Raw genomic sequence first — 9,241 nt, 5'->3', positions numbered from 1 at the left:
AGACCGAAAGGTCGAACATGAGTCGTATAGTAGATACGATCAACATGGAGATGTTCACCGATGATGACTAGTCCGTCTCACGTGATGATCGGACACGGCCTAGTCGATTCGGATCATGTATCACTTAGATGACTAGAGGGATGTCTATCTAAGTGGGAGTTCATTAAATAATCAGATGAACTTAATTATCATGAACATAGTCAAAAGGTCTTTGCAAATAATGTCGTAGCTTATGCTTTAGTTCTACTAAGATATGTTCCTAGAGAAAATTTAGTTGAAAGTTGATAGTAGCAATTATGCGGACTGGGTCCGTAAACTGAGGATTGTCCTCATTGCGGCACAGAAGGCTTATGTCCTTAATGCACCGCTCGGTGTGCTGAACCTCGAGCGTCGTCTGTAGATGTTACGAAACATCTGACATACACGTTTTGATGACTACGTGATAGTTCAGTGTGTGATGCTAACGGTTTAAAATTGTGGCACCAAAGACGGTTTTGAAACGTCGCAGAACATATGAGATGTTCCAAAGACTGATATTGGGATTTCAGACTAATGCCCACGTCAAGAGGTATGAGACCTCTGACAAGTTTCCTAAGCCTGCAAACTAAGGGAGAAAAGCTCAATCGTTGAGCATGTGCTCAGATTGTCTGAGTACTACAATCACTTGAATCGAGTGGGAGTTAATCTTCCAGATGAGATATTGATGGTTCTCCATAGTCACTGCCACCAAGCTATTAGAGCTTCGTGATGAACTATAACATATCAGGGATAGACATGATGATCCTTGAGCAACTCGCGATGTTTGACACCGCGAAAGTAGAAATCAAGAAGGAGCATCAATTGTTGATGGTTAGTAAAACCACTAGTTTCTTGAAGGGCAAGGGCAAGAAGGGATACTTCATGAAACGGCAAATCAGTTGCTGCTCTAGTGAAGAAACCCAAGGTTGAACCCAAACCCGAGACTAAGTGCTTCTGAAATGAGGGGAACGGTCACTGAAGCAGAACTACCCTAGATACTTCGTAGATGAGAAGGCTGGCAAGGTCGACAGAAGTATATTGGATATACATTATATTAATGTGTACTTTACTAGTACTCCTAGTAGCACCAGGGTATTAGATACCGGTTCGGTTGCTAAGTGTTAGTAACTCGAAATAAAAGCTGCGGAATAAACGGAGACTAGCTAAAGGTGAGATGACGATATGTGTTGGAAGTGTTTCCAAGGTTGATGTGATCAAGCATCGCATGCTCCCTCTACCATCGAGATTGGGGTTAAACCTGAATAATTATTATTTGGTGTTTGCGTTGAGCATAGGCATGATTGGATTATGTTTATCGCAATACAGTTATTCATTAAAGGAGAATAATGGTTACTCTGTCTATTTGAATAATACCTTCAATGGTCTTGCACCTAAAATGAATGGTTTATTGAATCTCGATCGTAGTGATACACATGTTCATGCCAAAAGATATAAGATAGTAATGATAGTACCACATACTTGTGGCACTGCCACTTGAGTCATATTGGTATAAAACGCATGAAGAAGCTCCATGTTGATGGATCTTTGGACTCACTCGTTTTTGAAAAGATTGAGACATGCAAACCATGTCTATTAGTATATATGCATGAAGAAAGTCCATACAGATGGATCATTTGGACTCACTTGATTTTGAATCACTTGAGACATGCAAATCATACCACATGGGCAAGATGACTGAAAGGCCTCGTTTTCAGTAAGATGGAACAAGAGAGCAACTTGTTGGAAGTAATACATTTGATGTGTGCAGACCAATGAGTGCTGACGCACGCAGTGGATATCGTTATGTTCTTACTTCACAGATGATTTGAGTAGATGCTAAGAATATTTACTTGATGAAACACAAGTCTGAATTATTGAAAGGTTCAAGTAATTTCAGAGTGAAGTTGAAGATCGTCGTGACAAGAGGATAAAATGTCTGTGATATGATCATAGAGATGAATATCTGAGTTACGAGTTTGGCACACAATTAAGAAATTGTGGAAATTGTTTCACGACTAATACCGCCTGGAACACCATATTGTGATGGTGTGTCCGAACATCATAACTGCACCCTATTGGATATGGTGCATACCATGATGTCTCTTATCGAATTACAACTATCGTTTATGGGTTAGGCATTAGAGACAACCGCATTCACTTTAAATAGGGCACCACGCAATTCTGTTGAGACGACACCGTATGAACTATGGTTTAGAGAAACCTAAGCTGTCGTTTCTTAAAAGTTTGGGGCTGCGACGCTTATGCGAAAAAGTTTCAGGCTGATAAGCTCGAACCCAAAGCGGATAAATGCATCTTCATAGAATACCCAAAACAGTTGGGTATACCTCCTATTTCAGATCTGGAAGCAAAAGTGATTGTTTCTAGAAACGGGTCCTTTCTCGAGGAAAAGTTTCTCTCGAAAGAATTGAGTGGGAGGATGGTGGAGACTTGATGAGGTCATTGAACCATCACTTCAACAAATGTGTAGTAGGGCACAGGAAGTTGTTCCCGTGGCGCCTACACCAATTGAAGTGGAAGCTTATGATAGTGATCATGAAACTTCAGATCAAGTCACTACCAAACCTCATAGGACGACAAGGATGCGTACTACTTCAGAGTGGTACGTAATCCTGTCTTGGAAGTCATGTTGCTAGACAACAATGAACCTACGAGCTATGGAGAAGCGATGGTGGGCCCGGATTCCGACGAATGGCTCGAGGCCATAAAATCCGAGAGGATCCATGTATGAAAACAAAGTATAGACTTTGAAAGAACTACTTGATGGTCGTAAGGCTGTTGGGTATAGATGGATTTTAAAGGGAAGACAGACAATGATGGTAAGTGTCACCATTAAGAAAGCTCGACTTGTCGTTAAGATGTTTTCCGGCAAGTTCAAGGAGTTGACTGCGATGAGACTTTCTCACTCGTAGCGATGCTAAGAGTCTGTTAGAATTATATTAGCAGTTACTGCATTATTTATGAAATCTTGCAGATAGGATGTCAAAACATTGTTTCCTCGATGATTTTCTTGAGGAAAGGTTGTATGTGATACAACCAGAAGGTTTTGTCAATCCTGAAAGATGCTAACAAGTATGCAAAGCTCCAGCAATCCTTCTAAGGATTGGAGTAAGCATCTCGGAGTTGGAATGAACGCTTTGATGAGATGATCAAAGATTTTGGGTTTATACAAAGTTCATGAGAAACTTGTATTTCCAAAGAAGTGAGTGGGAGCACTATAGATTTTTTGATGAGTGTATGTTGTTAACATATTGTTGATCAGAAATGATGTAGAATTTCTGGAAAGCATCCAGGGTTATTTGAAAAGTGTTTTTAATGGAAAACCTGGATTAAGCTACTTGAACATTGAGCATCAAGATCTATAAGGATAGATCAAAAACGCTTAATAGTACTTTCAAATGAATACATACCGTGACAAGATTTTGAAGGAGTTCAAAATAGATCAGCAAAGAAGGAGTTCTTGGCTGTGTTACAAGGTGTGAGTATTGAGTAAGACTCAAGACCTGACCACGGCAGAAGAAAGAGAAAGGACGAAGGTCGTCCCCTATGCTTTAGACGTAGGCTCTACAATATGCTATGCTGTGTACCGCACCTGAAGTGTGCCTTGCCATGAGTTAGTCAAGGGGTACAATAGTGATCCAGGAAGGGATCACATGACAGCGGTCGAACTTATCCTTAGTATCTAGTGGACTAAGGAATTTTCTCGATTATGGAGGTGGAAAGGGGGTTCGTCGTAAAGGGTTACGTCGATGCAAACTTTGACACTAATCCGGATGACTCTGAGTAGTGAACCGGATTCGTATAGTAGAGCAGTTATTTGGAATAGCTCCAAGTAGCGCGTGGTAGCTGCATCTACAAGATGAGATAGAGATTTGTAAAGCACACACGGATCTGAATGTTGCAGACCCGTTGACTAAAACCTCTCTCGTAAGCATAACATGATCAAACCCTAGAACTCATTGAGTGTTAATCACATGGTGATGTGAACTAGATTATTGACTCTAGTAAACTCTTGGGTATTAGTCACATGGCGATGTGAACTTTGAGTGTTAATCACATGGTGATGTGAACTAGATTATTGACTCTAGTGCAAGTGGGAGACTGTTGGAAATATGCCCTAGAGGCAATAATAAAATGGTTATTATTGTATTTCCTTGTTCATGATAATTGTCTGTTGTTCATGCTATAATTGTATTAACTGGAAACCGTAATACATGTGTGAATACATAGACCACAACATGTCCCTAGTAAGCCTCTAGTTGACTAGCTCATTGATCAATAGATGGTTATGGTTTCCTGACCATGGACATTGGATGTCATTGATAACGGGATCACATCATTAGGAGAATGATGTGATGGACAAGACCCAATCCTATGCATAGCACAAGATCGTGTAGTTCGTTTGCTAGAGCTTTTCTAATGTCAAGTATCATTTCCTTAGACCATGAGATTGTGCAACTCCTGGATACCGTAGGAATGCTTTGGGTGTACCAAACGTCACAACGTAACTGGGTGGCTATAAAGGTGCACTACAGGTATCTCCGAAAGTGTCTGTTGGGTTGGCACGAATCGAGACTGGGATTTGTCACTCCGTATGACGGAGAGGTATCTCTGGGCCCACTCGGTAATGCATCATCATAATGAGCTCAATGTGACTAAGGAGTTAGCCACGGGATCATGTGTTACGGTACGAGTAAAGTGACTTGCCGGTAACGAGATTGAACAAGGTATTGGGATACCGACGATCGAATCTCGGGCAAGTAACGTACCGATTGACAAAGGGAATTGTATACGGGATTGATTGAATCCTCGACATCGTGGTTCATCCGATGAGATCATCGTGGAACATGTGGGAGCCAACATGGGTATCCAGATCCCGCTGTTGGTTATTGACCAGAGAGTCGTCTCGGTCATGTCTACATGTCTCCCGAACCCGTAGGGTCTACACACTTAAGGTTCGGTGACGCTAGAGTTGTAGAGATGTTAGTATGCGGTTAACCGAAAGTTGTTCGGAGTCCCGGATGAGATCCCGGACGTCGGGAGGAGTTCCGGAATGGTCCGGAGGTAAAGATTTATATATGGGAAGTCCTATTTTGGCCACCGGAAAATGTTCGGGATTTTTCGGTATTGTACCGGGAAGGTTCTAGAAGGTTCCGAAGTGGGGCCCACCTGCATGGGGGGACCCACATGAACGTGGGTAGTGGGGGCAAGGCCCCACACCCCTAGTGAAGGCGCACCAAGATCCCACCTTAGAAGGAATAAGATCATATCCCGAAGGGATAAGATCAAGATCCCTAAAAAAGGGGGATAACAATCGGTAGGGAAGGGAAATGATGGGATTTCTTTCCCCCACCTTTGCCAAAGCCCCAATGGACATGGAGGGCAAGAAACCAGCCCCCTCCACCCCTATATATAGTGGGAAGGCGCATGGGAGCAGCACCCCAAGCCCTGGCGCCTCCCTCCCTCCCGTGACACCTCTTCCTCCCCGCTTGCGCTTGGCGAAGCCCTGCCGGGATCCCGCTGCTTCCACCACCACGCCATCGTGCTGCTGGATCTCCATCAACTTCTCCTCCCCCCTTGCTGGATCAAGGAGGAGACTTCCCCGCTCTGTACGTGTGTTGAACGCGGAGGTGCCGTCCGTTCGGCGCTAGGATCATCGGTGATTTGGATCACGACGAGTACGACTCCATCAACCCCGTTCTCTTGAACGCTTCCGCGCGCAATCTACAATGGTATGTAGATGCACTCCCCTCTCTCTCATTGCTAGATGACTCCATAGATTGATCTTGGTGATACGTAGAAAATTTTAAATTTCTGCTACGTTCCCCAACAGTTTCTTACGTTAAAAGGTAATATAACATATCTCTTTGTGTACCTTTGTTTATAAAACCGTATGGCCGGATTGCCTTGTTTGCCGTAAATCTTTGACCTCACAAAGGCTTTATAAAGTAGGAAAAACACTCCTCGGCTACTGGCCAAGGAGGTGGAAGCCGATGGTCGGTCAACAAAGTTTTGTACAATGCGGATCCGAGCATTAATGATTTAGAGTACTTGGATACATAGAATCATTACACATAATTTGTGATTTTACTTCGGATATCGATCCTTAATTCGGCCACCCATGCACATTAAGGCTCGGGGGCTACTGGGCTTCGTGCTTATTATTTACAAATATTAAAGGGGTATACATCGATCCCCTGATCTGGTGTTGCCACCCGACCAGTGTCTCGGGGGCTACTACATTGCCTATTCAATGCAGAAAATTCAGAGTGCTCAGTGTTCGGCTTGACTGAACTATGCGCAAAAGCATCTTGGGACAACAATAGGTACCATATGGACCTATCCGGTATCAAGCTAGTATATTACGGTGACTTCTCAAAACCCTCTCTCAAGGGTCCGTCCACCGATCACTATCTCCTCTAAAGTGCATCTCGTAATTTTAGGCCGACATGCACCTTGAGGGCTACTGGCTACATATCTCGTCAGTAAGTAAATTGCATCAATCGGAAATAAAATCCGCAAACAATCAGCCCAAGCCCGAGGTGGTGCGTGATCTTGGAAGCAGTCCGACATAAAGCTCGGATGCAAGCGGCTAGCTCTATAGAGGGCATTTCCGGCACTAAGCTCGGCTAACCCCCGTCAAACTCCTTCAACTTTTTGAACCAAGGTGAGCTATGACACCTCGGATACAGTCCGGCGTTGGAGCTTGGACATAGTCCAGCGTTTAGCTCGGATACAGTCCGGCGTTGGAGCTTGGACATAGTCCGGCGTTGGAGCTCGGATGCAGTCCGGCATTGGAGCTCGGCTGTAACAAGACTCTTCGAATACACTCCAGTGTTGGAGCTCAGAAGCGGTCCGACGTTGGTGCTCGACTGCAAAAGATACCTCGAATGCAGTCCGGCGTTGGAGCTCGGATGCAAGAAGGACACCGCCGCACGGGAATGACTTCAAACCCGAGGTGTGGTGTAAAAAATAACAAGGCATTGATAAAGGCCGAGAACTTAAAGGGGCTCCTCGGATACCCGATGTGTAAACTCTTCGGATTCACTTTGGCGATCCTCAAGATTGAAGATGGAAAGATTTGTTGAACCAGTTTTCAAGACCGACGACCGAAGATGAAGAACAGTTTGGAAGAGTCTAGGAGCGTCCCCAACTTGAAGACCGGTTCAGGGGGCTACTGACGGTGTCCTGGACTAGGGGGTACTCACCATGTCGTCTCCCGACCAGCTAGATCGGGCCGAGGACCCCCATGGTGGTTCACTATTGGGCCGGTTCGGACAGCCCATGTCGCATACAAGGAAGACTCCACAAAACATGGCGCCCAATACAAGGACTCTCCTAAAACCCTAGGCCTCCGGTGTCTTATATAAACCGAGGCCAGGGTAGTCAATAGGCATCTCATATTCATTACTACAATCTCGTGGTAGATACATGTACTCTGTACTACACCCCATATGAATACAATCAAAAGCAGCATGTAGGGTATTATCTCCTCGAGAGAGCCCGAAGCTGGGTAAAACCCCGTGTCCATGTTACCATCGCTCCAAGACGCCTAGCTTAGGACCCCTACTATGAGATATGCCGGATATAGAACCGACAGCGGAGTCCGGAGGCCCAAATGGCCTCCGGAATGCGAGGCGCCCTAAGTTAATAAGGGCCCTCTCTACTGAGATCGAGGGGTCGACGGCGATGGAGAAGAGGTCGGGGAAGCGCGCAACGAAGGGGGTGTCTCCCGCCCACCGGTCGAGCCAGACCAGAGTCGCAACCCCAGATCCAACCGAGATGGAGATCCCAATGCGGAGGACGTGGAGTAGTTGGATGACCGACTGCCAGAACGAGGAACCGCCAGATCTCTGACAGAAGGCTAGGGGTTGCCCACACATGTACTTGTTCCAGATGATGTCTAACCAGAGGCCGCCTTGCCCTTGCGATACGCGCCAGAGCCAGCAGGATAATAGGGCAATATTCATGCGCTCAGAGCACATGATACCAAGGCCTCCTTGTTCCCGAGGCTTGCAAATGTCTGGCCAGCTAACCATATGGTTTTTCTGCTTATTGTTATCGCCTACCCAGTAGAAACGAGACTGGACTTTGGCGATCTCATGGTGCAGAGTCTCGTGAAGGCTGTAGAAGCTCATGAGGAACAAGAGGAGGCTGGAGAGGGAGGAGTTGATGAGAATCGTCCGAGCCGCCTTCGACAGCCACATACCCTGCCATGGCTCTATCCGCGTTTGCAGCTTGGCCACGGTCGGACGCAAGCCAGCGACGGTAAGCCTAGAGTCACTAATGGGCGTTCCCAAGTATGTCGTGGGGAAGGAGCCCAGGCGGCAGTTGGCAATGTCCAGGCATTCCGCCGGAGAGTAGCCCATCACCATCACATCGCTCTTGTCTAAGTTGATCTTGAGGCCAGACATTTGTTGGAAGCAGAAGAGAAGGAACTTAAGATTAGAGATGTCTGTCTCCGAGCCTTCTACCATGATGATGGTGTCGTCGGTGTACTGGAGAAGGGAGATCCCGGAGCTGCCGGCCAGATGGGGGGTGATCCCACGAATATGGCCCGCAACCTTAGCCTTGTCCAGGATGGGGCCAAGGGCGTCCACCACCATATTGAACAAGAATGATGAGGAAGGGTCGCCTTGTCTAACCCCACAAAGGATGGGAAAGTAAGGGCCGATCTCCCCATTGATGTTCACGGTAGTGCGACCGCAGGAAACCATCTGCATCACTTGGGTGATCCACCGGTCATCGAAGCCCTTCCGGAGCAGAACTTCCCGAAGGAAGGGCCAACTGACAGTGTCGTACACCTTATGGAAATTGATCTTCAGGAAGACCGCTGATGACCCACAAGTATAGGGGATCTGTCGTAGTCCTTCCGATAAGTAAGAGTGTCGAACCCAACGAGGAGCAGAAGGAAATGATAAGCGGTTTTCAGCAAGGTATTCTCTGCAAGCACTGAAATTATAGGTAACAGATAGTTTTGTGATAAGGTAATTTGTAACGGGTAACAAGTACCAAGTGTAAATAAAGTGCAGCAAGATGGCCCAATCCTTTTTGTAGCAAAGGACAAGCCTGGACAAACTCTTATATAGAGAAAAGCACTCCCGAGGACACATGGTAATTATCGACAAGCTAGTTTTCATCACGCTCATATGATTCGCGTTCGGTACTTTGATAATTTGATATGTGGGTGGACCGGTGCTTGGGC

Source organism: Aegilops tauschii, chromosome 1 (assembly GCF_002575655.3).
Source record: "Aegilops tauschii subsp. strangulata cultivar AL8/78 chromosome 1, Aet v6.0, whole genome shotgun sequence".
Classification (NCBI taxonomy): Eukaryota; Viridiplantae; Streptophyta; class Magnoliopsida; order Poales; family Poaceae; genus Aegilops; species Aegilops tauschii.
The sequence above is the reverse complement of the archived record's forward strand: the minus strand, read 5'-3'. Positions refer to the sequence as shown.